Here is a 27,227-nt window from a genome sequence, read left to right as displayed (position 1 = left end):
GTTGTTTATTCTTTAGTTTTCTATGTTGTGTCGTGTGTGCTGTTGTCTGTTTGTCTTTTTCATTTTTAGCCATGGCGTTGTCAGTTTGTTTTAGATTTATGAGTTTGACTGTCCCTTTGGTATCTTTCGTCCCTCTTTTATCGTGATCTATAATAATATTCAAGATAATAACCGAAAACTACAATATTTCCTGAAAATCATCAATTCAGGGAATAAACAAAAACATCAGATACAAGATTTGGCTGATAATTTCAGGAAAGGTAGATCTTGACCTCATGCATACTGGAACTTCTTGTCTGATTGGCACAAAATGCTTTAGGTTGAGATATAAGTCAAAACTGCATTTTACTATTTGTTCAAAATCAAGTTTTCTGAGGAGCCGGAAAATAAAACACAAACTAATTCTAGATAACATAACAATCATTTAGCTTAAGTTTGGTTAAATAGTTTCAGAGGAGAAGATTAAAAAAAAAACATGATAAACAAATTATGTAAAATTATCCTTAAAAGAAATCAATTGACAATTTTGATCATAAGTCTTATTTCAAGTTATTTGTAGTTCTTACATTGCTAAACATTTTTGCTGTTTACAGTTTATCTTTATCTTTAATAATATCCAAGATAATACAAAAACTACAAAATTTCCTTAAAATATTCAATTTATTGGCAGCAGCTGATTCATCTGAAAATTCAATCCAGAGGATGAGTTCCAGTTTATGTATCATGAAGGGAAGACATGTTTTGTTTATCTATAAAATTTTGTTGGCTATATTTGAACACAACTATACTTCAGTCGTTACCTTATGTCTTTTGTCTTTAATTTTTTATGTGCGCTTAGTGCTGATTCGGGGGATCAATGTTTAGTTTGCATTTGTGTTATGCAGTTGTATCGATATTTCGGGTAAGGGGATTGCACAATCGCAAGCATATTTGCCCCCGCTGAGGTCTTTGTGTATTTGTCCCATATTGTTTTTTGTATATGTCGGGCTGGGGATTTCCTCTTTCGAAATGCATGAAGTTAAAGTTGTCTCATGCTTAGTCCGTTTCTCTCTCTCTCTGTGTGTGTGTGTGTGTGTGTGTGTGTGTGTGTGTGTGTGTGTGTGTGTGTGTGTGTGTGTGTGACATTTTAAATGTTGTATCGTTGCTCTCCTCTTACATTTGATGCGTTTGCCTTAGTTTTAGTTTGTTACTCCGATTCTGTTTTTTGTCCATGGATTTATGAGTTTTGAAAAGCGGTATACTACTGTTGCCTTTATTTAATGTCTTGTCGTAACAGATGGTTTTGGTTTTGTTGCTAAATGTACTGCGTATATTTGACTGTTGTTGAATGCTGAACAGTGTCCAATAGTCGTTTTTAGTTTCTTCCTTTTAAAATATACTGGAGCTAGTTGTCGACGGATGCAGCATGGGAATCACTACTTTTCTTCCCGGACAAAAGTATCTTAGTGCGGTGTGTGTTGTAAAGTCTTAAGATATATTTGTTGTGTTTTGTTTTTTCGATTTTTGTTTGCCATGAAATTTTGATTTTATCATCGACTTTGAATATCCTCTTATCTTTTACCTATTGAGATTCTATGTATGATATGCATGTTATCTTTCATAAAGTATAGGAATAATTTACCTTTTCTGGTTCCACAGTAGGATCTTTTGTGTATCTTGTCTTCTCATCATCTTCTTTTTCAGCCTCTTTTGCAAATAATGCAGCTTTTTGTTGTCCACTTAAGTTGTTTTCCTCCGGCTTGTCTGCATCGAATGAAATAGAATTTTTCCTGATGTCGGTTCCGTCAACCTATAGTTCGAGAAGGTAAAATGTATAAAACAACTTGTATTGTATTGATATTCATGGTTATTTGAAGAAGAGAAGAATTATGTGGTTTCAGGTTTGTCTCCATACATTTTTATATTTTTTTGACAGTGACAAACCAGATAATGACGAAATTTATACAATACTGATGCTATCGATGTTTGTTCTAAGACTTGTTTGAAACAGTCATTATAGTATCATATTGAGTGTTCAGAATTGTCGACTTGTTGTTCAATCATCCTGTTTTGGATTTTATGAGGTTAAGATCAGTTCGTTTTATTCTTATTGGACACACGATTAAAATAGGTTCTTGTTTTCTGCATTGAAATTTGCTACAAATTTGCGATGAGCATGGTAATGGCTTTGCTCATTGTTAAAGGCCGTACGGTGACCTATAGTTGTTAATGTCTGTGTCATTTTGGTCTCTTGTGGACAGTTGTCTCATTGGCAATCATAACACATCTTTTTTATATGACACAAGATCATAATTTGTGACCTAAGTATGGTACTAGGGAAACTACAACAGCTTATCCTTTTAGAGCATCTGACATAAACCCAGTCTTTTAGGTATTCATGTACGTCAATCTTAACTTTCTGTGATTTGTGTACTTTTGTTTGTGTTTGTCTGTTCGTCTTTTTTATTTGGACTATGAAATAGTTTATTGCTTCTTTCTTCTTTTTTCGGAATATTCGAATTTATTCTTTACTAAAAGCATCCGGCGATATTTTAGCGTTAGATCAATTTATTCTTTTCAGCGGGTTAAATAATTTGAGTTTGCTTTCGGTAACTGCAAGAATTTTCTAATTTTTTTTTTTATGTAGAACGTAGTATTGGTTCAATTATTTCGGTATTCATATATATAGTGATTTTTCATCATTCACATTCATATAACCCTCTGTTGAAATGGCATTTATAGATGACTTCATATTAAAAAAGCTATTGAATTAAGGTGAAGTTCTACCATTAAAAGTTTACAAACGCAATCATAATTTGCTTATACGAATGCAATATCTGTCTGTGGACATACGTATGTGATTTTAAAGATGCTGAACAAAATGTACGGAAAGTTTGAGGGGAATCGGTGCTTATGTTTCAATTATTTTCTTTTGATTTAGAAATGAAAAACTGCTTCATGGTTATAATTCTGTATATGAAAAAAACGTGTTTTCATCATTGGGATTCAAATTGAAAATCAAAAGAAAAAATTATTGAATACGTTTCAATCAAAAATACATTTAAAATGTTTATTTAATACCTTGGTACATTTCGTCGAATTATATTCTATACCTCCACTCCGATTTTTACAACAAAAGTACACCACCATCGTTCCCAAAGTTATTGTCAAGAGAGCAGAAAGACAAACGACTACATAAAACAGAATTCCTTTTGGTTGTGTTTCTTTGTGTATATCTTCACATGAGCATGTTGTTTTTAGAGAACTATCCTGACACAATATCAAACAGGCCAAACACACTTGGTTTCCGTCTAGTGTTATTCCATAATGACTTGTAGGGCATTTCTTTTTGCATACAAACATGTTTGATTCTAATTCATCGTGCTTTCCATAACATTTGCCTTTCAAATGATAATAATCTTTCGGACACCCATAAGTCCTACAGCTGTCATTTTGTAGATTCACGCAATCGGGACAACACGTGTCAAATTCGGTGTTGATGTAGTTGCATTTAGGTGTTTCTTCCTTTTCCTATAAAACGTATTGTTAGATTTTTTTTAAATATTCGAAAAATATGGTAATAGAAAAAAAAACTGATTTAAACGCACTAAAATCTTTACCATAGTTCCATTCACTTCCAATGTGTATGTAGAGTTCTTTATTGAATGTCAGCCCTCGAATGTAATATGTGATCCAATGTTTAGTACGGCCAATTTTAAACTGATATATTTAGTAAAACTTATGTATTTAACATCTACTAGTATTTTTAAAGCATTTTCAATCCAAATTTAGAATTGATTTGAAGTACTGAACTGCAAGTGCTCAATAACAACCTTTCTAAACTTGAAAATTGGAATGCTCTAAACCACCACAACGACTCATTGCAATTTGAAAGTATATATGTATAAGCAATAAATTGAATATGCATACTAAAAACTCATCAAAATTACCATACCAGGCTAATTATTTAAGGCGCCAGATGCATTTTGTCTACATAACATGAGTGTCGTTCGAATTTAAATATTCGGAAACCAAGTAAAAATAGAATTTGAAAACATTGAAAATCAAGTGTTTCATAAATTTGACCATAAGCGTTCGAAAACTATGATGGATAACATGAGTGTTTCGAATAATTTTGACATTTTATGAAATAAATTACGTTCAACAACAGTTTCGCCGACCCACCACAGCTACTTACATTACATTTTTCAGAATCTTAAAATATACCTAGTGTCTGTTTTGGTTGCTAATAAAATTATTCAATATAACGGAACTCTCTCTAATTTTTGTGGTATTTTCACATTTCTTGACAAAAACATTTCTCCTAACTCTGTTCTCGGCAAAAGATTGGTCGAAATGTAATTTTGACGTCAAATGTTCTCAGTTTCTTATTTTATATTGTTACGTCAATAAAAAGAATGCAAACACGCCCGATGACGTAAAATACAAAAAACGATGCTTTCTATAGATTTTTGAAAAAAAATGGACAAAAATCATTAGAGAAATAGATTCAAACACCTAAACTTGTGTATAATGAAATTTCTTCACTCTCAATAGATACATTTTAATTATTCAAACAGCTCGACAAGAAAGTGGACAAATATCGTAACACGCTTGTTGCAGTGGTGAAATCTATATATAAACAACAATCAAACAAGTGAGAGGTTTGGCTAACAATAAATCTAAATTTATATACGTTTCCTCGGAAAATGCCTGCTACTTCATGAATATGGCAGTTGTTTTTATTTGTTAAGAAATTCGTAGCCATTGATTTTGTCAGTTATTACGCTGTAACGGACTTTCTCTTTTTGAATTTGTCTTGGAGTATGGTATTTGTGGTATACTTTTATACTATTGGTTATTCCATTGTTCATTTCCCAGAATAAAATAATGTCAACTCTTTTTAAGTACACATTATATCCTTGTTGGACACTTTACAGAAACCACTTTGTTAAGCGGACGATTTTGAGATTTTTGTATAAGGAAAACAAATTAACGGCATAGATTTAATTCTCGGTTATTTTGGGAATCTATATTTAAGTTATTAGGCTAAATATTACGTGCATTTAGCATATGTTATATTCATATTCCACAAATTATAAGCTTAATCGTTCCTAGTTGCTCTGGTATTTTAAGAAAATAAATTTTGCAGCTCCTAAATGGGAGTCTGCATTATTGTGTCCTTCGATAGCCAATAAAATAGGGAAAGAAATGTGATGATATTGTACATTTTGTTTGATATGACAGACAATGCGTTTCTTCGTGTAACTGTCTGATAAAAATAAAACAATTTACAATAAACAGTTGATTATACGTGTATAATGAAAGTGGATTGTTGGCAATTAAGTTTTTATAATATCAGTGTTACGGTTATTTCTTACAAGAAACATGTTGATTATACGTGTATAATGAAACTAGTTGTTTGCAATTTAAGTTTGTATAATATCAGTGTTACGGTTATTTCGTTGTTTTCCTCTTATAGTTTATGCGTTTCCCTTGGTTTAAGTTTGTAACCCTGATTTGTTTTCTCTCAATCGATTTATTACTTTTGAAACGTTGCCTTTATTCAATTTAAGTGCATTATATGTGCAGATAGATATTGATTCGGTCCTTAAACTTTCTTTGCTTTCAGATATTCGGCTTTAAGCGTTCCTGATAAAGATTAACCAGTTAAGCCCTTTTAAGTACAGAATTTAAAAAAAAAAGTAATATACAATACAATACAATACAATATTTTTCCAAATTAAAGGGCCCATTAAGAGCATTACATTAATAACAACATGACATAAACATTACAGAGTGATTAAAGAAACATAAAATAATAATCCAAATGCATGAGGAAAGGGTCAGTGGTCAAGGGGAGATAATTTTGATATCTATTAGAGCATATAGAGTATCTAAGTTAACTTTTTTTCTGATTTTCTAAGTTGCAGGCCTCTATCGAGGTATGCACATAAAATAGATAAAAAAAAAACTGCTATCTTCATTAATCATGATCCATGAAAAAATATCTTTTCTGTTTAAATTATCTGAACTGGGGTATTTTTTTATATAATCAGTCATATCTTTTGAGGTTATTATAAAGAGGGCATTCCAGAAGAAAGTGCATTTCCTTTTCAATACAATTTGAATTACAATATAAACATATCCTCTCATGTCGAGGTAATATTTCATATTTATCATTTACATTGGTAATTCGTTCATGTTTTCCAGTTTCTATTATTAAACAGTGATTGCTGAGTGGGTATTTTGTTATCAAATGTTTTTGCGGGTGCTTTGAATCTAAATAATTTTCATAGTCAAATGACATTTGGAATGAAAAATAAGTGTCCAATTTGCGTCAATTTTGTAAATAAAAATCTCGCATTTTCTCCCAATCATTTTGAAAATTTGATTTGAGATGTTTTTTTAGTATTTTTTTTTAATTTGAGGGTCGATTAAAAACAAAACTTTACGACAAAAGAGATGATTTCAGCTTTCCAATTGTAAACTTTCCATTTCTAAGTAGCAACATTCCAGCAGCACCTGCATACGGTGTATATATCTCCAAATTGAACCGATATTCCCGTGCTTGCATTTCCTATTATGATTTCCTTGATAGAGGGTTGTTGCTCACAAGGAAGCTATTAAATCAAGAGTTCCAAATAGTGAAGTTGAAATCATCTCTTCGTAAATTTTACGGACGCCGAACGCCATCACGAGTTGGTTAACCGTTATGGAATAACCGTTTCACAAATGATATCTGATATGTTCCTTACGTCGTAACTACAATCCCCTTCCCTTTCATGAATGTGACCTACCGAATTGAACTATTGACCGGATTTATTATCTCATAAGCAACACGACGGGTGCCACATGTGGAGCAGATTCTACCTACCTTTCCGGAGCACATGAGCTCACCCCTAGTTTTTAGTGGTGTTCGTGTTGTTTATCCTTTGGTTTTCTATGTTGTGTCATGTGTACTATTGTTTGTCTGTTTGTCCTTTTCATTTTAAGCCTTGGCGTTGTCATTTTATTTTTGATTTATGAGTTTGACTGTCCCTCTGGTATTTTTCGTCCCTTTTTTATAATTTGTTATATTTATAGAATGATCTTTAGTGTTTTTGTTGGAAATAATAAATAGGTATATTCTTTAAAAGATCACAGTTTTAATTTACATGACTAGTTTGTGTTTTAGTACCAAAATAACAGAAATTTACCTTACTTTTGTAAAACAAAAAGACATCAATTATATTACGATATCATTTACCATCGTAAATGCATGCAAGTTATACCGGTAGAATAAAACCCTTCGTATGACCTTTTTTCATTTTTTAAAAATTGGTATACAATCAAAACTGTTTAGATTCTAAAGTTTTTTAAGAGGTAAAGATCACGTATTTATAGAATTATATATATAAAATAAAGTTGGAAAGTAAAAGGTAATTTACCTATAAAAATGTTCAGTATATTTAAGCTGATCTATCGTCATTACTCTTATTTCATTGGTTGTTGTAATTTCATTGTTTTTCATAATAATAGATCAGTTGGTTTTGTGATGCTAGAATGATCTCTTTATCACAAAACAATTTACAATTTTAACTTTGAATATATTCTATATGATACAATTAGTCTGAAAATTGAAAACTATTCTTAAAATGTCAGTGAACAATAAATAGGTCACTATTTAATATTACATGTCACATGCAAAAACTACTATGGATGTTTTAGATAAAATATGCATTTGATGACACTTTGAACTCGGTTGACAGCTATGATTTTCCATCGCTGTTATCAAACATAAGATTTCTGGTAAAATGCATTTGCTTAAACTCATATAAAACTATTCCATCTCTATTCTAGAAAAACTCATGGAAATGTAACGCGATGACTTAGCTGTATATCTTACCGCTGTCAATATCTATAAATATATATATATACTTAAAAGAAGATGTGGTATGAATGCCAATTACTAGTAGACAACTCTTCACAAGAGACCAAATGACACATAAATTAACAACTATATAGGTCACCGAACGGCCTTTAACAATGAGCAAGCGCGATAACGCATTGGCAGCTATAAAAGGCTCCGTTCTAAAATGCATTTTATCAACAGGTTATATAGAATAGGAAGATGTGGTATGAGCGCCAATGAGACAACTCTCCATCCAAATAATTATTTATAAAAGTAAACCATTATAGGTCAATGTACGGCCTTCAACACGGAGTTTTGGCTCACACCGAACAACAAGCTGTAAAGGGCTCCAAAATTACTATATGCATTCATTGGACCCTTTGACACAGATTTGTTTCTGGATTTTGATAATCATATTCACGGGTGTCATTCGGTTTATCAATGAAATGATTGTTAACGAATATCTAACGGCGGTTTAGTTGTTATTGGCTTTAAACTAACTGTCAGTAACTTACAATAATCTTAGATCAATACTTTGTGTATTTTGTGTCATTGTTCCTATCTAATTGACGAGTTCGGACTTTTTCAAATTACTTTTACAATGCTCTTTGGTAGTCCAAATATATGTATAGCTGTGAGAAAACCGAATTCAGCTTGAAAAAAATTAAGAAGTTCTACTAATTGCTTATATAAATCAAAAGCTTCCCTTTGAAATTAAGGATCAAATGCATGGCAGAAACCTTGGAATGTTTACTACAAACCTGTATTACGTTCAGAGTTTTTTTGCGACTTGTACATCTGGGATCCTTACATAGACATGTTTAAGGTAGCACAATACAAAGATTTTTTCACTCCCAATCAGACAACTTTAAAATGATGCAATTCATTTCATCCTTCTTTATATTTTATAAATGAGGTACCAAAAGAAAGAAGAAAGATTAATCTTTCAAATTGTGATAATTTCATTATGACATAATTATTACATAATCAATTGTTATGTAATTAGTTGCTATATTGTGATGTCCATACTTGAATGAATTTAGCATCTTTGTTCTTCATAGCATCCCAAAATGTTTTATAGATTTATGTACAACACAGCTTGACCTCCAAAACTGTGTCTCAGATTTCCAAAAACATCAATAGAACAAATTTTATACCCAACTGAATTTAGTGATCTATTATGAATTGATGTTACAAACTTCATTGAAGATTTATGAGAGAATGAAATACAATAGGAAAAATCTGAGACACAGTTTTGGAGGTCAAACTGTGTTGTGCAAGAATCCATAAAATATTTTTGGATGCTATAAATAACAAAGAAGCTAAATTCATTCAAGTACGGACATCACAATATAGCAACTAATTACATAACAATTAATTATGTAATAATTATGTCATAATGAAATTATCACAATTTGAAAGATAAATCATTCTTTCTTTTGGTACCTCATTTATAAAATTTAAAGAAGGATGAGTGGAATTACATCAGTTTAAAGATGTCTGATTGGGGATGAAAAATCTTTGTATTGTGCTACCTTAAGTACTGTTAGTAGTTAAAATCATTGAATTAAGTATTAGAATGAACTGTCTCCTGCAATTCACATGTTGACGTAGTACACACATCAAAGGCCAAAAAACAAATTCGGGTTAGGAGAGTGTGTAAATTGTATGTTTTTGCTACAGTTTTTAACCTGTATTCAAACATAATCTGTTAGAAAAAACATCCCGGATCTTTTTCTAGTTTTTAGTTTTGACGCAAATAGACTCCTTCACATTGTGTACATGTTATGGCCTCTAATACCAAGCTTTGGACATTCAGATAAAGGCAACAGTAGTATACCGCTGTTCAAAACTCGTAAATCTATGGACATAAAACAAAATCGGGGTAACAAACCAAAACTGAGGGAAAATTTTCAGAAAGTAATACCAAGGATATTGTTTTAGTTTGTATTTGTGTATGTTTATTTATGTGTTTCAATTAGTTAGATACAGTTGATAATATTATTAGTATATGAAGTTTGATATAATAATAGTTACTGACATACCTGAAATTGAGATGCTGTATTTACAAATAATAACAATATTAAGACATTCCTTCTCTGCAAGCTCATTTTCATCTAAAAGATAAACCTTTTTCATGTTATCATATGAATATAATGACAACTTGGGTATACACCAATAAAAATTGATAAAAAAATTAGATATATCGAATTAATCTTATAAGGTAAAAAGTATTAAAAAAAGAAGTCAAATGTACTTAAAATGTGCCGATGCAGAACTTGAAGGAAATGCTTTATGTAGTTAATACAAGAATTTGAAGATTGAATAAGTTGTCTTAAAGTTAGATAATACAAATTAAGGGCCCAAATGTATTTGTTTGGCGTCATGTGTTATCATTGGTATACATTGTACGTCTGAGCCAGTGACAACTCTACAACAGATTTATCCATCGGATCACCAGCAGTGATGGTGATACATGGTTGTGTACATTATGTATATACAATTTGTCTAAACATCAACCCAACAATGTTAGATCTGTAAATTTGCTTTCGCAAATTTTTTGTTCTTCCCTCGCCGGGATTCGAACACATGCTACTGAGATATCGTGACACCAAATCGTCTGCACTGTAGCCGTCCTGTTAGACCACACGACCACCTGGGCTTCATAAAATGAAGCTTTCGGTGGCCGGGTGTTACCTTTCCACGTCAGTTTTAATCTAGCGTCGTACTACAGTACATGATATATAAGGCATGAAGATGTTATTCTTACAGATCAGCAAAATTATCTATAGTGAAGGATCCTACACACTAATGTAAGATACAGTCACAGAAAATAATTATATTTATAAGTACGTCTGAGCCAGTAAGTTTGAAATTCTTGACAAAATATTAATATTTGTATATTCCGAAGGCATACAGGATATTTTAAGAAAGGGACAACCTAAGAGTCTACAAACTTTGTGAAGCAGGAAACGAACAAATACGTTGGCATTAAAACATTTGTGCAAAAAACATACACAGGAACTTCTATTAGTGGGTTAATAGATATAGGAAGATGTGGTGTGAGTGCCAATGAGACAACTCTCCATCCAAATAACTATTTAAAAAAGTAAACCATTATAGGTCAATGTACTGCCTTCAACTCGGAGCTTTGGCTCACACCGAACAAAAAGCTATGAAGGGCCCCATACTTACTAGTGTAAAACCATTTAAACGGGAAAACCAACGGTCTAATCTATATAAAAAACGAGAAACTAGAAACACGTATAAATTACATAAACAAACGACAACTATTCTACATCAGATTCCTGACTTAGGACAGGTGAAAACATTTGCAGCGGGATTAAACGTTTTCATGGTAACAAACCTTCTCCCTTTTTCATGAAACAATAGCATAACATCACAACATAGAAAGCCACACGATAAAATATCAATTGGAAGGCTTAACTCAATCAAAAAACGTAAATTAACACACTATGAACGAATAAATTTGATCTGCGATACCTGAATGCAAATGTACAGTTAATAAAATTTTAGGGACAAACATTACAGGCCAAAAAGCAAACAAACAAGTCCAAACAAAGCCATGACAAGGCATCACCGCGAAAAACTTAACCCTTCGAAAATAATTACTTTTGAAAAAAAAAAACGGTTTTAATAATATCTACAGGTAAATGAAAAAGAACTTTGTCGTTTTAGGTATACTACTTATGTGTATAAAATTCTTCCAATAATTAGGAATACCAAGAAAGTTATGTCATATAAATACATAATTTAACACTAGATATAAATTGGGGTGAATAGCGACAATAAAACTATACAATTAGAGCTAGCTAAAACTTCCCTGTACAGATTTTATGAGAATAATCTTGATGTTCATACAAATGTAGTACGAAGAAGTGAAAATTATTAGATATTCCAAATAATAAAAGCTAGAATATGGACAAGATCCATATTGATAAAAAAAAAACATTATAAAAAGTATCAACAGGTCGAATTAACAAGAAAATACGATTTGAGAATACGCGCTGTGACTGACAGCTAGTTAAAAGCCGAAAACAATTAATAATAAAAAAAATCATGCATCAGAGACTAAAATCAACTAAAACACATCCCAGGGATTTAGTATTTTAACATCATGAACAGTCAGAGAAGACATGACTTGTGCAATGCCAAAAATGAATGTATCGACAGGTAGTAATATAGTGAGAAGCGACTTCTTTAGAGATAAAAAAAAAATAACGTGTGTGTGTCTCTATACATCCCGCCTGAAAAGAAGATACAATTTAGTTATGTTTTAATTTGCTAATGACAGAATCGATATTAGTGCCAATGTAAACTATATTCAGATATCTTTTTACAATATTTGTACGATAACCCTTACTTATGAGTTTGTTTAAAGATTTGATGAGTTTACACGGATCACATAGTGATTTCCTCGCTTTAAGTACAATATTACCGTAAAATTTAGGATGTGAAATACCATATTTTCATATAAGGTACAGCCAAATTTACTAATCAAATCTTTGTAGCTATGAAAGAATTTAGTAAAAGTTTTAAGTAATTTAGGGTATCGAAATCCCTGACACAATCATTGCCCAGTGATGCATTGATTACGTTCATTAAAATCTATGACATCAGAACACACGGGCATACAGAACGAGTTGGGATATATAAACACCGTATGATGGAGCCAAAGGGACATCGCCATCTAAAAAAGGAAAATTAACAATAGGAAATGAAAAATCGTCTCTTTTGTCGTAAATCTTAGTATGTAGTTTTCCGTTAGAAATTGAAATGTCTAAATATAGAAAAGGACAACTGCTGCTGTTTATGTTAGATTTAGTTAAAGTAAGTTCTTTTGGGTAAATTTCGGAAGTATATTTAGAGAACTCTGGATTATTCAACGAAAAAATATCATCAAGATAACGGTAGGTATTTTTGAATGTATCAACCAAATATAACAATGATGGGTTTTTGCTGAGTTTGGTCATAAACTGAGATTCATAGCAATATAGAAATAAATCTGCATTAAAGGGTCACAGTTAGTGCCTATAGGAATACCTACTACCTGACGATACACTTTATCGCCGAAACGTACATAAATGTTATCTAGCAGAAAATTTAAAGCTTCAATCATATTCTCATATTTCCAGTAAGTGTATCTAGCATACTTTCCTTTTTGGTTACAGAAAAAAGGCTTTAAATGAGTTACAGCAAATAAAATTACAATGAGAATTTTCGAAAGACAAAAACCTTTTCTTTATAAGGTTGTGTGGAAGTGTAGTGTACAAAGTAGAAAAATCATAACTGTCAACAGAATTATAAGGACCATCAAAAGCATGTCTTTTATCTAAAACCTCTAAAGAATTTTTAACACTCCAAAAACAATTAATACCAATATTTTCATAAGCTTTATTACAAAAGTTAATAACCAATTCTTTGATAGTAGTAAGGGAGGTAGTTAGAAACACTGATAGATTAGTAGTAGAACAGTTACTCGATGCGGAGATGAAACGGAATTTAAATGTTTTTTTGTGTAATTTCGATAACCAGTACATGGTAGGGACTTTCAAATGTTCGGAAGATGCTCTAAGCTGGGTAGTGGCATTGGTATGTTTGTTATCGATTTGACTCTCTGTGGTGCTGACCTTATTTATTATACCGAAATGCTTAATTCAAACTACTTTAACTATAGACTGTAGACAGCAGTTTTTCTATCGTTCCATATATATTTCGGCTCTTTTGGCTGTTGAACTTTTTTACATGTTATTGAATATATTTTGAATCTCATTTGTTATCTCTGGCAAGTTTTAGATTACGTCACACTTGGAAAAACTATCACTCGAACGTTTGTTTCACATGCAACCACTTGTTGAATGACACATTCAATAAACAGAACGTTTGTTGCGCTGGGTACTATTTAAACATGCATTTTATTTGAAATTTTCATGGTATAGAATATGTCACTATGCAAGTAATGGTTAAAAGTTTCATACAAAATGATTGAATTGAAGATCCACAGTGCATCAAACATGCAACTGTTAACAGTCTTTCAGAGACATATACCATGAAAGCGGGCATGATCGATTTTGACCTTCCACGGTAACGAAAATCATCAATATTCAATGTATATTTCTCAACATTTGAAATTCCTGCTCCCAAATAATTTTCGCATCGATTTTTTCATCTCGTAGCTAGTGCTCCTTGAATAGAGAAATGATGTATCCATCGGTTTCCCCAATTTGATTGCCCTTTATATGTATCTAAGAGTTATGTGCAATCTAATTTTGGATATGATCCGTTTGTAACGTACGAGGTCCCCTTTTGTACAAATTATTGAAAGTTGTTGTGAAAAGTATACGACAAAGGTTGTGAAAAGAAAAACTTCGTTGTCTTACATTTTAATTTTGGTATTTCCTTTTTTGTACTAATACAATTGGACAATATTGAGTGTTACTCATATTCATTATCTTTATTAAAGTCATATGAAACCTAAAATTAAAAAAAAATCATGCATATGTTTTTTTTAATTAAATGGATAGTTTTTATTATACAACTTATGTACATATATTTTTTCTGAAGAAAATTCAGTAATTTGTCCACATTTAGAAGAACTTTACTTATTTTTAATTGCTTGCTTCGAGGAAGCAATTCGCGGACATATTTTCCGTATGCATAGTGACCTTAGCGTGACCCTCCTCGTAAAAATCCGGTGATATCAATACGGTCATTCAAATAAACAATTATCTGATTGTACATGTTAAACACGTGCTCAACACCTATGCTTTTTGTTGATTGTTTACTATAAGGTGACAATCGGTAAACTTCGGCTTCAAACACGACATTTAATGAGCAGCCATATTTAAATCATAACAGACAGAGAGAGAGAAAAAATGACGATTATACGATATATTTGCGTAAAAATTGATAAAATCGTGCACAGAGGACTAAGTTTATGATATATACATGCATTGGTTCAAGAATAGTATAAACCTTATTTTTCACCAGTCATTCGTTTCATATGACTTTAAGCTTGTAAAAACAATGATTTGATCCTTCAAAATTTGTTTTTGCTGCAAACTATGATATGCACCATGTGGAATTCTAATATCCATTACACATCAAACATGATTATCATTGCTTTATTAGTCAAAAGAAGAATTTAATTTCCTCCCCCTTTTGATATAAAGAAAATAAACAGACATGTTTAAAGGAAGAAGACAAAGTGTAAATAAACTCATCATAGATACCAGGACTAAATTTTGTATATACGCCAGACGCGCGTTTCGTCTACAAAAGACTCATCAGTGACGCTCGAATCCAAAAAAGTAAAAAAAGGCCAAATAAAGTACGAAGTTGAAGAGCATTGAGGACCAAAATTCCTAAAAGTTTTGCCAAATACAGCTAAGGTAATCTATGCCTGAGGTAGAAAAGCCTTAGGTTTTCAAAAATTTTAAATTTTGCGAACAGTAAATTTATTAATATAACCATATCATAAACGCGGAGAAAATCAATTCAAAACTTATTTTTGACAAAAGGTCCAATATTGTACGAAATCAGTTTGATAAATCTTTCATTTCTAGACACTCTTTAAACATGTTAAAATGGAACTAACATATAAATGCCAGATTTTTTTTGTGAAAACAAATTGAGAAGATATAAATATACATAAACTTCCGAAATAGTTCCTTATTCTAAATTTAGTAAAAAAAAAATCCTTATTTTTATATTTACCTTATTGACATCAGGGTCAAATTTAAATCACAATTCATTATCGTGTTGTGAAATATTGCATTTAAGCGTTCTCTTTCAATACAGGGAAGTAATGTTAAAGCACGGGTATTATTCGGTTTATCGAGAGAAATGGTCGTGAAAGAATATCTAACGGCGGTCAAGTATTGAGAGACGATCGTGAAAGCTCTGGTAACGGATCGTGAAAGACATTTAATGAAAATTCTAGGTTAGAATCTTTGAAAAAATCGCTTAATTTGCAAAACGCGGAACAAATTCGAACAAAAAAATATGTCTGTCAAAATGACTTAACTTCCTCAAAATAACTGTGAAATAAAATAAGATTGAAGAAATATGCAGTACTTTATGAAAAAACACAAAAGGCGCAACGCATGTCTATGAAATTAATTACAAATAACACGCTTTTTGTACCTATAATGGTCATATTTCAGTTTATAATGATATATTTGAAATTTAATCTTTGGTGTATCTGATAGTACAGTAAAATTAAGGTATGTTCCTCTCTTAAAAGCATTAATTTGTTTATGAAAACCTTGAATTTGTTGAATATCCATCAAACTTGATCGTGAAAGATCAGGCAACGCATTATTTTGATCGTGAAAGATAATGCGTGACCAGACTTATTACTAGTAATCAGAAATCAGTATTTCTTTTACCATTTGATAAATTTGATTTAACTATATACTACAGACTATAGAATACCAGAGCGCAAATGATGTAATGTCTCGTCTGCTTTACTTATGATAGTTAATTTTTGAAACGTCTATAATATCAAGGGTTTTACTAGAAGTGTCAAATGCGCTTAATGCGCTTAATGTATTTTTGTCCATCTGATGAGTTAAGCCTTTTCAATTGATTTTTATAGTTCGTTCTTATGTTGTACATTGTACTGTTATACCACTATCTCAGGTTAGGGGGAATGTTGGGACCCCGCTTACATGTCTAACCCTGCCACATTATTTATGTATGTGCCTGTCCAAAGTCAGGAGCCTGTAATTCAGTGGTTGTCGTTTATTAATGTGTTACATATTTGTTTTTCGTTCATTTTTTTTTTATGCAAATAAGCCCGTTAGTTTTCTCGTTTGAATTGTTTTACATTGTCATATCGGGGCCTTTTATAGCTGACTATGCGGTATTGGCTTTGCTCATTGTTGAAGGCCGTACGGTGACCTATAATTGTTAATTTCTGTATCATTTTGGTCTCTTGTGGATAGTTGTCTCTTTGGCAATCATACCACATCTTCTTTTTTTAAATTATGATTGTCAATGGTCCATAAAAAGAGTGCAAGGTTAGATGAACCATGACATACAGATCTCTACAATTATCCCGTAGACCAAACAAATGTGTTCCGATAATTACAGTGCCTTAGAAACTGACAAATGTAAAAGTTATGGTTGGCCAATTAATTCGAAACATAAGGTCAAAAGTATATGAACCCTGACCGACAGCCAGACATAGACATCTTACTATCATTCAATATACAAAATACAATTGACGTCATCATGGTCAGATATGAAACATGCAGACAGACATGTCCACCATACACGAAATACCATAGCGCTATAGCATACAGGTATATATCCAAAAGGCTAGAAAACATAAATCGAGCATTGCCGAATAATGCATGATAATGAGTTCGATGTTATTTGAAACCTTGCAGAAGTCGAAAATGTACACCTCACAATCATAACAACAGACAGTTATCCTAAAGCTTAACGAATCCGTAATACGGACTTGACCACAAAAATGAATCTTCATCCATGAAATAAGGCAAATTCGGGGTCAGGTGAATCCTGTCTGACGGACATGTAGTTTATAGGATCCAATATACAAAATGTGGGTATCCTATAACTCGTGATAAGTGAGTACTTCACATGACAATAAAAAGCTTCATCCTACAACCATCCAACTATTTTACATTTCATTTTCTGAAAATATTAATACTTTGAAAACCTTAAACCTATTGAGAATGTTGACCTATATAGCTTTTCTCAATACCAATAACAAATATTAATTATGATATAATTGAACAATAATTTGAACGTCTTCGTAGCATCAGATCTTTCACGATCCTTTTCACGATCTTCAAAAATGCGGTACGTGATCTTTCACGATCCTAAAAATCAATTTTTGTGTAAATAGTTCTTTATTTACCAAGTTTCAGATTATGTTTATACAAAATAACTATGAAAACCATTTGATTAATTCAAATAGAATGTCCTTATTCGTATTAAAGTAGTTTTTCTAGTCGAATTTGTGAAAAAATCATGTTTGTTTACATTTTTTATGTCATTGAAATGTCGAGAAGCAATCTGCCTTTTGTTGTTTTGTAATAACTATGTATTAACCTATAGCTGTTCAATGTAACCTATGGGAGTGCAACCCGAGTATAAATCTCAATAACCGAAAATTATACCATAGCTATCCATGGTATAATTTTCACAATTATACCATGGTTTTGTTGTATAAGGTATTCAAAAGAAAAACATTGTCAAGACCTAGCCGCGGCCGTCTGAATTTTTTGATAGAAACAACAAAGTCAGTGTGGGGCCACTAAGCTAATTTGCCCGCTTTGCACCAGCTGAAATAAATGATTGCTTAGGGTGGGAATCGAACCCACATACACCAACTCTGTTGTCTTATATTTTAAATGAATCAAGATTCGCTCCCAGAACAAACAAATAGTTTAAAAATATGTTGATTTTCGGTTATTAAATGGTAAACTTTCTATAGGCTCCACTGTACAGCTACATTTACATGAATCACATCTAACCGTTTGTTTGGCAAGGCGGGTTAGTTTTTAGGGGATGGAGGGGACAGGAAGCACGCCCCTTTTAAAGAACTTTAAATATGGTAAACAAATAACCTATTTAATAGTATTTTCAAATGTTGGCTTGCTTTACCCCCACCCCCGCTTTAAAAGTGTTTGATCCACACCCGGTTTATTAAACACTGCTGACATCTAGACTTTTAATGAGGCTACTCTATGTTTGACCGTTAAAATTAGATAGCGTTTTACTCTAAACAGGAATATATATATGTTAGATATACTGTTCCCAGCTCTAAATGAGCTATTTCTTCTTTTTTTTTTTTTTAATTATATCGTCGCATGTCAATGAATTTAATGGTGAACATTTTGAAATCCCATTTAATTAATGTACGCCATGGGCGAGGGGGGATAGGACCTTTATCGGGACTCCGGGATCGGGTGTTTTTAAGCTCGGGATTTCGGGATCGACCCTTTCGGGATCCGGGAATTCTTTTTTCGAATTTCGGGACCTCGGGATTTCGTGTTTTTAAGCCCGGGATTGCGGGATCAGGACCCCTCCTACCCTCCCTCATGGGCTTCTGGTTTCAAGTTAAACGTGGAATAATTCATACAAACTCTCAGACAGATTCTTGTGAAATTAATTTCCTCAAAATCATTAATCAATATAAAAAAATTAAAACATTTCGAACATTTTGAAAACAAATAATAAAATTAAAAAAAACCTACCCTTTACAGTTCAATTGTACATAAGTTTGGGATTGCAGCAATCTCCCAAAATATCAGATATCTGTACTAGAAGTTTCTTGTGTCCTTATCCAGAACATCTAAAAACAGTTTTTTCATCACCAATGTAAAGATGCATCCATCGCTGTCGAAAAATCTTTTCAAACTGATTACCCGCTGTTTCTGAAGCCCGTGCTAGTTTTAAAAAGTAGGCGGAGCCTTAAGTGTAAGGTCCGAAAAGGGTTATTTTACAGATTCTTATTAAAATAATTTCGAAGTAAACAAACAAAAATATATGAAATACACAATTTTAAACAGCGAAAGACGCAATAGGTTAAAACAGATATTTCATATTTTTTGGAAAGTTTTGTGTTGTTTCGTAAATTATACCATAGTTTTTGTTGAAACCCCTCGGCAACCTCACTCGACTTCGTCTCGTGAGGTTATTGCCGGGGGTTTCAACAAAAGCTATGGTATAATTTACGATACACCACAAAACAGTCCAAAAGATATGAAATATCTATAACCTATTAAAACTGGATATTCTCACATACTGATCATAATGTTGAACCATTTTGACAGACAGTTTTATTTTGTTGTAAATTTGTCTGTGTAATTTATTAAATTAGAATATGTATTGACCTTTCATATGTCTTCTCGATTAAATGTCTTTCACGATCCGTTACCAGAACTTTCACGATCGTCTCTTAATACTTGACCGCCGTTAGATATTCTTTCACGATCGTTTCTCTCGATAAACCGAATGACACCCGTGTAAAGGGAAAAACAAGGAAAACTCTCTCTAATCGGGATCTAAAAGGTTATAAATCTTATAAAACAAATCATATCTGAAATCAATGAAAATAAGATTTTGAGATGCTATGTTAAATCGGCGAACATGAATTTCATAACTAATACTGCTTGGTTTTGCTATATACTAACTTCATGTTGAAACATAATATTAATTGTTACACAAGACATCATTTATTGTTATCACTTCATATAAGAAATCAATACCCCTCCCCTTTTCTTGTTTAATAGAATTTTATGTATATGTTTATTGTGACGGTAGAAAAATAGACAATAGTCTAAAACGGGGTAATTAATCGATTCAAAATGTAGTTTAGATAAACAAAAGGACTAATATAAAAAAGACGATGTGGTATGATTGCCAATGAGACAACTATCCACAAATTTAAAGACCAAAATGACACAGACATAAACAACTATAGGTCACCGTACGGTCTTCAACAATGAGCAAAGCCCATACCGCATAGTCAACTATAAACGGCCCCGATAAGACAATGTAAAACAATTCAAACGAGAAAACTAACTGCCTTATTTATGTAAAAAAAAAATGAACGAAAACAAATATGTAACACATAAACAAACGACAACCACTGAAATACAGGCTACTGACTTGGGACAGGCACATACATAAATAATGTGGCGGGGTTAAACATTTAAGCGGGATCCCAACCCTCCCCTTACCTGGGACAGTGGTATAACAGTACAACATAAAAACGAACTATAAAAATCAGTTGAAAAAGGCTTAACTCATCAGATGGACAAAAATACAAGTGGAACATTACCAAAATCATTTATTATGTGTACATGGTGTATGTACCAAACACACTTCAAAAAGAAAGAAACGAATACATGGCTTACGTGGTAATAACTTAAAGTTGTTTTCTTATATTTATATTTTTTTCGGTCAATTTTATTTTATCTACTTTTGAAAAGAGAGAGGTTGTTGAAAATTGTTACTAAAATGTATTTCTTTTCAACAAGTTTGTCAGAACTGATGTGGCGAAGATGTAATTTTTTATTTGTATCTATGAAAAACAATACATTTAGCATTTAGTAATACTTACTTTATTTTGATACTATTGTTTAATCCATTCTAATTGAAAATCAAATTCAATTTAGAAAACATATTGAAAAAAATATAAATACATAGTATACTTCCAAAATACTTCCTTATTCTTTCCTCAGAAAAGGAAGCCTCATATCATATCGTGATTTGCAACTTGCATATAATATATCAAGGTAAGTTCATGAATTTAAATATCAACTCATTATATGGTTGAAATATTGCATTCATTTGACATTTTTTCTATCAATACATGGAAGGACGTTTTTATTATTTTAAAGAAAAAGAGTGAAATGTAGAATGCTTTCAAAATGATTGTTATATATACAAATGAGTTATAATTGATCAACAGAAGGATTTTGGATTTTACACACAAAAATCCTAGTTCACTTCAATATTTCCACTTACCTACCTCCTTAACTAACTGTTAAAGAATTTGCAGGCCTACTAAAGGAGGTGGGAAAGGAATTATATAAGGAATTAAAAGTATATCATTCACATATTTACGTCTTCAAATCCAAAATTGCGGACTTGGCAAAATGGACTAGTGGTCTAAAAATCTTCAAATAGAAACTGCATGTTTTTCTCAATTCAAAAATGTCCCTCTTTTAAAGAAAAAAACTGATGTTTCACTGACTCTTCTGGCTGGTGTAATTTCAGCCAGAACAAAACTGCTTTGAAAGTTAAATCAACTGAATTTAGAGGTTCAAAAGGGTTCTTTGTCAGATTCAACAAAACTAGTGATATCGTAGTCAACTGACGGATTGGTGGATTCGTATTAAATAATCCTTTTATCACGGATAATAATTCAATACTGTTTGAAATTTCTATTCCATTCTGTGCAATCAATAAGCTATAACTGATTTAAATTATAACCAGTTAAAGTTTGTGGTATACATATTTTCAAACAGAAGAAAGATGCGAAAAGAATTCTGCTACTTCAATTATAATTGAAGAAGTTGGACTGATATTGTGTTCTTTACACCAACTACATCATATCCTCGTATTCTGAGTCTTGCATCATAAACTGATTTCATGTTTTTCTTGCATGTGCCATAATCTCTGCAGTTTTGTCTGAAAATCCCTTTGAATTATCTCGCAGTTTTACAATTTCCTTGCTACAAAATTCAATGTTTGTTTATTTTGATCAATATTTTACTTCGATTGTGAATCTGCGAGAGCAGATCTGGCAGAAAGGTAATGTTAATGGTATATCTATCAGTAAATCTAGTCTTTGAGGATACCATGGTTTTATTGGCCCCATCGGTGCAATCAGAATAACCACCGTCTGGAATCTTTTGTAATACTCTAAGATCAAGAATTGGGGGAGGCAAAAAGTATGTGCAAACACTTCTGTAAAGTGTCTAATACCCATATATGATCATTCCCTACTTCCTGTGAAAAATTAACATACGCACCCCTACCTGGAGACTTATTTTACAGTTTGTACAAAATTCTTTGAATTAACTATTTTGGAGCTAGGAATCCTTTTGGGCCCCAGTACTTTTTCGGGGAAAATTCCCTATTCTTGAAAAATTTCCTGCACGAAAATTATCCTTGTTAAATTTGGGTTAGAATTAACAGTGCTTGTCCTAGCAGTTTTAGCTGTATGAGGATAGAAAAATCAGTATAATCAGCTTTTCTCTTTCGATCGAACGTAAATTATCTTATAATGTATGTAGAGTGTAAAATAACTGTCCATTAAAAAGTTGACTGCCGAAAAAAGGCAACTTCATAAACTTCTGTTGTGTAGACTTACTTATGAAGTTAACATTTTTCAGAAAAAAATATTCTGCTAGTCAAAACTGAATTTGAGATGACTCTTTCAGCTTAATCAGCTATGCTTCTAACGCAGTTACTAGTAATAGACGCTTTCCATCCTTCAATCCTATCATCTTGACAGGTGGCTTCATCAAGAAAGGTAGAATTCATAGTGCCATAGGAAACAGCTCTAAAAGTGTCCTGGCAGAATTGTCAATACGACGAAAATCATAATATAGTTTTCTATTGAACAGTGGAATATTGCCTCTGTGACTAATGACAAGACCTTCTTCAGTATTGTCATCCAATTTAGGAGGATAAGAATAGGCATTTTTAAAACTCATCTTTTTTAACCATGAAAGCCTTGTCGTGCCTGACACAGACAGGTCTGGTGTTTTTAAACACCCAGCGATAGATTCCTTTTTAATGAATTTCTAGTCTTTACCATGTCATTAATTGCACCTTCCAAAGGCATTTAATTGCCGATTTCTTTCAATCTTTCCGTTTTTAGTTGAATGTCTGGAAGTACCTATCAGCCACGTTTGCCTCTTCTCCAGGACCCAACACATCGTGTTTCTGCAGTACAGTGTATATAAAGTGCGAATCCAGCTAGTTCATTTTCACTGTCATATGCGGGTATGTCTATTGTAGAATAAAGGATCATGGGGAAAACTGTATTTGTTTACGTTTTGGAAATACCAAATTAATTAATTTGAAGGGAAAATTTTACATATGTTCATTGTGATATGTCTTTATTATGTACAAACATAGCATTAAAGTTCAAATAAGTGTTATAAAAGCAACATAATATAGCATATCGATTTTTGAAAGCGATCCATTTTAACTATAGATGCGATGAATTATCACTGTTAGTGCAGTCATTTCTGATGTGGAATTTTCGAAGATGCGAGGAATTTTTATTGTAGAATTATGTGATAAATGCACTTGAAATAAATGAAAAAACTTAGTTGACGACTTTAGAATTTATGATAAATGTATTTTCAAATTGAAATACAAACTCCTCATTCATTCTTTATCAAATATATAGCTTTTCAAACTTGTAACAAAAACGCTTCTCAAAATGTCATATTGTATTCTTCAAATTACGTTTTTCCTTGATTTAAAAAAAAAATTAAAAGATATTTCTGTATTTTTTTGAAGTCAAAGATTGATATTGCGGAGTTTAAGTGCAGTCTGTGTAAAATAGAGACGAGTACATTTGAGGACGTTATCTTCCACGCAATAAATACACTTGCGAACAGAGAAATATGCATCTTGAAACGCAATGGTGACAGAAAAGCTTATAAAAGATTAACTTTCCCCAGTTGTACCCTCAACTGCTTCAATTTCCATATTCTGAAAAAGACAGTTTTGGTAGAACAAATGTTCTTGACTCGATTGTTGCTTGCATGATTTTAACTGTATAAGGTGAAACGGTATGTGACATAAATTATCCACAGTCATTAAAACATGAAATGTAAGGTGTGGGCGAACTTTTTTGTTTGCATTGGTACGTGAAGTAGAGCACCCTTGATACAAAAAAAAATTATCCGTAATAAACAGCTCGATACCAGAGGAGGATTTAGGGGGACAGGGGGTTGCCCCCTTTTTGGGAAAACATTTGGTTACTTTTATATGGAATCACTGGAGCGGGCCCCCTCTTAGGTAGTCATTGGACCCCTACTTATACAAATTTCTAGATCCGCGAGTGGATACTACCACAGAGGTCAAACAATGCACATTTGGGTAATTGTACACAACAACCCACTATTCTACTCTTTTCTGACTCATATTAAGCCCATTATAAATATATTAAAAAAGTGTGTTTTTATCCCTTTTTATCCCGTCTCGTTTCAGGTTGAGCCACAGATAGATAAGATGTCATATGTGACAATGAGACAAATCTCAAAACGAGTTACAATTTATAAAAGTATACCGAACAGCAAGTTATAAAGGGCCCCAGTTTAAAACCTTTTAAACGGGAAAACCAACGATTCAATCTTTATCAAGATGTACGTAATTAGTGGTGAAGTGTCATGAAATTGGATAAAAAAAAAACAAGGATATGGAAATGGATAAAAAAAAACAAGGATAAAGATCCCTATACGATTCATAAGAAATTTTAAAAATGGAATACATTTGAAATAAATGTTATTTCTATTGAATTTATTTAGAGTGTTTTAAAACCAAACTTTCCTCCGTAAGTTAAATTTAATCAAATCCGTCTCTTACTTTATCTATTGTTTGAGCAAGTCGGCTAAATTAAGGCTTTACAGCTAATTTCCTAATGCATGTAAAGCAAAACTTTGGTTGACTTGATTGCTTAGTTTGTATAATTGTTTATACAAACTTTGTAAATAAGATTGACATCTTTAAACAATATGTATCGGCATAGTTTAACCTGTATTTATATAATTATTATATTTGCATTAAATTGGGTGTTATCATAATGATTGTACAAAAAAAAAAAAACAAAGCAAGCACGCTAACTAAAGTCTTGCTTTACATGCTTAAAAAATACGCTGTAATAGATAAAAAAAAATAAATATATCATACAGTGAAAATGCGCCGCATATACAATACTAATGAATCGCTCTACAGTGAAAATGAAAGAATAGTATCATTATTCGACAGTAAACATGACTCGCATAAAGAAAGCATCATAGTGGAATTCAGTTCAATATGAAGAAACTGAATTACAAAACCTATTCTACGTTATACAACTTTAATAATTGTGTTGAAATGAATATTTTTTCTGCAACAACATCTTACCTGTTAGTTATAAAACACCTGCACGATCTGTTTGTGAATTGTCCTAAATATTCACCTATTTTGGTATATATTTCACAGCTATTTGGATTTAGGCGCGAAAAAACCCCGTTCGCATCTCTTACTTTGTTTTATTAGTATTATGTGTTTCTTAACATATACTTTTTAACTAATTTTCTTCATTTTCTTCAAAAATAAAAAAAAAGTCGTCTGTTTATTTATCATTCTACATCAAAAATTTCTGGCATATCAGGCGCGTAGCTACGTTTACGTCAAAACGCCCGGGCGTACACTTGAATTTTGATAAAAATTATAGCTTAATCTAAATAAAATACAAATTACTTATAAATAGTACATCAGCACTGTAAATCTTTTTCAAATGCGAATAAAAGTGACTAATTTTACTTTTCAAACCAAAGGTATCATATATTATAGATTTGTTTATTGTTTTTCAAAGTCTGAATCTACTAGTTGTGAATCTTTGACAGAGAATTTTACTAACTTTCCTTCTTTTTAAATGAATTCTTTATCTTCTGTGAATTGACACAATGTATGTGGTTTGCATTTTTGTCGTGCCTGTGATATTTCTATATGTCGCAAAAGGAATACATATATGATTCTAAATTTCGTCGATGGTGTCACTAGGATAAGTGAGTTGTTGAAAACTGTTTATTTTAAGTATCAATACCTTAAGCAAACCTTTGTATGAAAGTTGGACAGAAACTATTCATGATAAAAAAGAGTATCTAGAGTATAATGATGAAATTATATGTTTAATTTTGCTATATTTAGAATAAAAAAATCTTTGTTGCACAAGAAGATACAGTCTGGGATAAAAGTTTGTTATATATCAATTATTTTCAATTGTCAAACCTTTATTGGATTTTATGATGGAAGAAGCTTTTTTTCTGCATAATGTCTGAATCAAAATTTTGAAAGCATTTTTTTCATCTTCCATTGTTTCAGTATAAAGAAGTCATACCTTTTTAAATTACGCAATTTAACGATCTGGAAGTTGTTCACATGATAAATTCATAAATTTTAATAGATTTCCGTTAAAATTGGGTGGAGTCGATATTCCAAGAAAAGTAAAAATATCTAAAAAAAAAGTGTGTGTTTTTTTAAATCCTGTAAAAGATAGATATGGCGGAGAGCAATTCCAGCCGAGAACCAGGATTCAACAGAAACCTTCCGAACATTAATTATTTCATGTTCATTAACGACAATTACCCCATGGGTCCTTTTAAACATATTATAAAGAAACTGGTTTAGACTGTTCTCTATATATCCATGGAAGTATAACCCGAATAATTCAGTCGTTATATTCCGCTGATCTACGAAGGCTACATTAACGCCTGAACGTCTTCCTCGATCAAGACCGTCAACCGGAAAATTCACACCGCTTTGCAATATGGGAATTTTGATTTAAATTGGCAGCTAAAGAAGGAGGAGTTCCGGATGTTAATTGATGTTAATTGATGTTAATTAATTATTATCGGATTTGTGTTAATTGAACACACGTGTTTGGTAAGTCAATTTCAAGAGAATTGCGCAGACTCATATCCTGATCGTCGCTGATTGGCTCTCTCTCACAGAGAGCAGGCGACGCGGCCAATGATCACAAGGAGTTCAAGCCCTCGTGTGGGAGAAAATCGGACACGGAAAGGGCTTGAATTATTCGAGTTAATGGAAGTAATATTTA

The 27,227-nt window shown here is 32.0% G+C and overlaps 1 long non-coding RNA gene across 1 annotated transcript in view; it reads right to left on the bottom strand.

The window, feature by feature from the left end:
- LOC143080474 (uncharacterized) overlaps positions 1 to 21,133 on the bottom strand; it is a 33,296-nt gene extending 12,163 nt beyond the window's left edge. Inside the window, exons 1-4 of the long non-coding RNA XR_012979724.1 lie at positions 20,997 to 21,133; positions 9,919 to 9,990; positions 3,061 to 3,510; positions 1,622 to 1,789 (exon numbers count right to left, since the gene is read on the bottom strand). This is a non-coding gene — a long non-coding RNA (uncharacterized LOC143080474). The remainder of the gene's footprint in view (positions 1 to 1,621; positions 1,790 to 3,060; positions 3,511 to 9,918; positions 9,991 to 20,996) is intronic.
- Positions 21,134 to 27,227: the final 6,094 nt, after the last annotated feature.

The sequence above is a fragment of the Mytilus galloprovincialis genome, chromosome 6 (genome assembly GCF_965363235.1).
Source record: "Mytilus galloprovincialis chromosome 6, xbMytGall1.hap1.1, whole genome shotgun sequence".
Classification (NCBI taxonomy): domain Eukaryota; kingdom Metazoa; phylum Mollusca; class Bivalvia; order Mytilida; family Mytilidae; genus Mytilus; species Mytilus galloprovincialis.
The sequence above is the reverse complement of the archived record's forward strand: the minus strand, read 5'-3'. Positions and strand labels throughout refer to the sequence as shown.